At 35.2% G+C, this 3,572-nt stretch overlaps 1 pseudogene; it reads left to right on the top strand.

Annotated features, from left to right (window-relative positions):
* Positions 1-229: 229 nt before the first annotated feature.
* On the top strand, positions 230-1,164 carry LOC138920703 (olfactory receptor 14I1-like; annotated as a pseudogene).
* Positions 1,165-3,572: the final 2,408 nt, after the last annotated feature.

Below are 3,572 nucleotides of genomic sequence, written 5' to 3'. Positions count from 1 at the left end.
CTATTAAAGTCTTAAGACATACATCTCTTAGAATGTGCCCATGTGAAAAATTCATCTTCCACCACTCCATTTGCTTAAGCAGTGTAGAAGATATCTAACCGATTACTTTATTTAGGGGAATAGTATTTTTATAACATTGTATTAATACAATATTGTGTTCATTTTTTGTCTCATCTTTAATCACTGTGTGTTTTTCCTTTGACAATCAGGACATAGCTTTCCCTGCTCAATGGATAATCTTACTCAAGTGACAGAATTCCTGCCTATGAGGTTTTCTGATATCTGGGAGTTTCAGATACTACTTGCTGGACTGTTTCTCCTGCTTTATCTGGCAGCACAGTTGGGGAACCTTCTCATCGACATGATCATTACTCTTGATCAGTATCTTCACACACCCATGTACTTCTTCCTAAAGGACCTCTCCTTTTTGGATTTGTTTTACATCTCAGTCACTGTACCTAAGTCAATACACAGCTCCATGACTCACAGCAACTCCATCTCTTATCTTGGCTATATGGCTCAAGTCTATTTTTTCTTTGCTTTTGCATCTGCTGAACTGGCCTTTCTCACAGTTATGTACTATGACCTGCTATGTTGCCATTTGCCACCCCCTCCAATATGGAGCCATTATGACATCAGGAACATGCCACCAGATGGCAGTCATTACCTGGCTAAGTGGGTTTTCTTATGCAGCAGTCCACCATGGCAACATGCTTTGGGAGCCCCTTTCAGATCCAACACAAGGCACTAGTTCTTCTGTGACATCCCTCGTGTGTGGGCCCTGATTTCCTGTGAAGTTTTCTTTGTTGAGTTTGTGACCCTGGCTCTGAGCTCCAGCTTGGTGCTGATATGCTTGTTCTTATAATCATCTCCTATATCCAGATCTTCTCAACAGTACTCAGAATCCCGTCAGGAGAGAGTTGAGGGAAAGCCTTCGCCACCTGCTCCCCACAGCTGACGGTCTTCATGTCCTTCATCACCACAGGGCTCTTTGCTGCCTTAGAGCAAGTTGTTAAAACTTTTTCCACTCAAGATTTGATTACTGCTATGGCATATACAGTTTTGCCTCCCTTCCTGAACCCCATCATATACAGTCTTATAATCAAGGAGATCAAAGCATCTGTCTGGAGACTTCTTGGGAAGATAAATCTTCTGCAAAAGTAGATCACCTGGTCTCTGCTAATGGAAGATCCTGTAACAAAAGGTGAGGAGACCATAAACACTTTATGAGAAAAAAATGATATTGAAAAAAACTGCTGGATGGCAGAATGAAATTTTTCCAGCCCTATATTTAGAAAGAAATGCAAATGGTCCTTCAAAAAATAAAAATCTATTTGTATGATATCAAATATTCTAAAATTGTGTAACTACGACCTTCTATGGTGATCCATTCCTTCTCATCCCATTTATCTTCCTACTCATGTAAATACCATATATTGAACCTGTAGCCCTATCTTAAAGTCACTATGTATTTGTTGGAAGGGGACAGATGCACACACACATCTGTTTTTGGTACCTGATTTACCTACTCATCAAAAGAGAACATAAAACAAGCAAAGTGGTTTCAGAGGACAGAAGTTAATGTTGTTGTGGCTTTTGCCCAATATTTTAAGAATATTTTTTCAGTCTTATCTAATCCTATAAATCTTTCAGGAAATTGAGACAAATTTCATCAATACTCTTTTTTGGCATCTATCTAAGTTGCCACGTTTGGGGCCGGCTCCCTGGCCGAGTGGTTAAGTTCGCGCACTCCGCTGTGGCAGCCCAGGGTTCGGATCCTGGGCGCGGACATGGCACCACTCATCAGGCCACGTTGAGGCAGCGTCCCACATCCCACAACTAGAAGGACCTGCAACTAAGATATACAACTGTGTAAAGGGGGGGTTTGGGGAGATAAAGCAGAAAAAAAAAAAAGATTGGCAACAGTTGTTAGCTCAGGTGCCAAATTTTAAAAAACAAACAAAAAAATAAACTGCCACATTTCACTTTTGAAATGCTGTAATAATAATAATAAAAACAAATATGACTATAGCATTTGCTCTACATCAGACATTGGTCTAAACACTTTAGATATCTATGCTTATAGTAATTCAGTGCTTTCACTAACACAATTCTGTTGGTTCTATTTATTTCACTCGGGTTACACAGATGAGAAAACTGAGTTAGAAGTCAAGGACTTGCCCAAGTTCATGCAGCCAAAATTGTCTGAATCAGTAATTGATTCCAGGGAGTTTTATTAGAGAATATAGAATATTTGCCACAATTCTATACAATCTTAATATCTATAATAAATAAAAAATAATGTTCTAATATTAATTGATATTTCTGTTACACATGTACTTTTTATTTTTGTCTGTGCCATAAGAGTCTAGATTCTTGTTGCTAGTATCATATTTAGAATAATTATACCTACTATGTATAGAAGGGTATCAAAGGGTGTCATTGTTGGTGCTATTGTTACCTAAATTTTTATAAAATTTGTTTCAGATTCAAAAGATAATTTTTGAAGTTCTATGTCTTATTCTTCAAAATGAAATAATTATCTCTATTTGATAGACGAAAATTAGGCTTGGAAGCTACGTTTGAAATTTTAATGAAATTTTCATGTCCTTTATGATAGTTGGTTTATTCATTTTTTATGAAGTTTTAAATTTTCTAAATTGTTATTTTCATGGAAAGTGATCCATTTTATTTTGGGTTTCTGGATGTCTTAACATGTAAATTTATATCCATGATTCCACTACTAATTCTTCAAAATTGTATGTTCCTGAATAATTCATTGATTACAATTTCTAATTATTTGGCTATTTTCTTTTACCTTCAAGGTAATGATATTTTGACAGTTCTTATGTGTTTACTTTCTTATTAATCTATAGTACAATTCACTTTTTTGGTGTACAGTTCTATGAGTTCAGACAAATGTATGGACTCATGTAACCATCTTCACAATCTAGACACAACATAATTGTACCTCACCCCAGATTCCCTCCTGATACCAATTTATATTCAATATATCCTGTAACTCCAGCCGGTGGCCAATTATGATTTATCTTTCCTTACAATTTATCTTTCACACAATGTTATGTAAATTGAATTAAAAGGTATGTAGGTTTTGAGTCTGGCACTTTTCCTTAGCATAATGTTTTGGGGATAGAGTCATGTTAAATTTTATATCAACACTTTGTTCCTTATTATTGCTGAGAATTTTTCATTCAATGTATTACTACTATTTTTCTTTATCCACTCAGCAGTTTTCAGTTATTAGTATTTAGAAACATAGCTGATATAAACATTCATGTACAGGTTTTTAAGTAAATGTAAGTTTTCATTTATTTCATGAAAAGGAGTAAAATCATTGAGACTTTTGTTAAGTGTATGTTAAATTTCCTAAGAAATTGACTAAATGCTTTCCAAACTGTAACAGTTTGTGTTCTCACCAGCAAAGTTTGTTAGTTGAGTGTCTGCATTCTTGCCAGCATTTCATATGAGTTATTAATTTATTATTTTATTCATTTGAATATGTGTATTTTGGTAGCTCATTTAGTTGTAAGTTTATTTTCCTAATGACTAAT

This window comes from Equus caballus, chromosome 25 (genome assembly GCF_041296265.1).
Source record: "Equus caballus isolate H_3958 breed thoroughbred chromosome 25, TB-T2T, whole genome shotgun sequence".
NCBI lineage: Eukaryota > Metazoa > Chordata > Mammalia > Perissodactyla > Equidae > Equus > Equus caballus.
The sequence above is the reverse complement of the archived record's forward strand: the minus strand, read 5'-3'. Positions and strand labels throughout refer to the sequence as shown.